The 543-nt window shown below is 44.0% G+C and overlaps 1 non-coding gene across 1 annotated transcript; it reads right to left on the bottom strand.

Moving 5' to 3' along the window:
* Positions 1-447: 447 nt before the first annotated feature.
* On the bottom strand, positions 448-519 carry TRNAC-GCA. The gene has a single exon. It is a non-coding gene; the product is annotated as a tRNA-Cys (tRNA).
* Between the last annotated feature and the right edge of the window lie 24 nt (positions 520-543).

Raw genomic sequence — 543 nt, 5'->3', positions numbered from 1 at the left:
GTGTGCTAGAGCTGACTTGCACCAGAGAGTCACTCGTTGGCATATCTTCCCAAATCCATGTTCAGTGATCTTATGTTTGTAGCCTGAAATTGGCCATGGTAAGATGCTTTGTACCATGAAACTGGAAAATGCTAAAAATCAGCAATGCTCTTCTATTATACAGAGCTGGCTGTATAATAGTTACCAGCATACCACTGACTGCAGCAGCGAAAACATGTAGAAGAAAGAATCCTAGGCCTGTATGGAGCAAGACCTATGGAAAGTGAAATATGAAGTCAGAATCAGAGGAACCTATGACTTAGGGCTGTGGTGCTCAGTGGCAAGGTTTGAAGTCATCCCTGATTTTTTTTCTCCAGATTTGGAAAGTCATGATATCCTGAGGCTCAGTATAAAGTAAAGGACCCGAATCTTTCATAGCAGTTTCCATGGACAAAAGTGAGAGACAGCAGGGGGCACCTGGATTTGAACCAGGGACCTCTTGATCTGCAGTCAAATGCTCTACCCCTGAGCTATACCCCCTGATGTAGGTGTAGGCCTAGTAAT

This window comes from Suricata suricatta, unplaced genomic scaffold, assembly GCF_006229205.1.
Source record: "Suricata suricatta isolate VVHF042 unplaced genomic scaffold, meerkat_22Aug2017_6uvM2_HiC HiC_scaffold_58522, whole genome shotgun sequence".
NCBI lineage: Eukaryota > Metazoa > Chordata > Mammalia > Carnivora > Herpestidae > Suricata > Suricata suricatta.
This window is presented reverse-complemented; position numbering and strand designations above follow the sequence as displayed.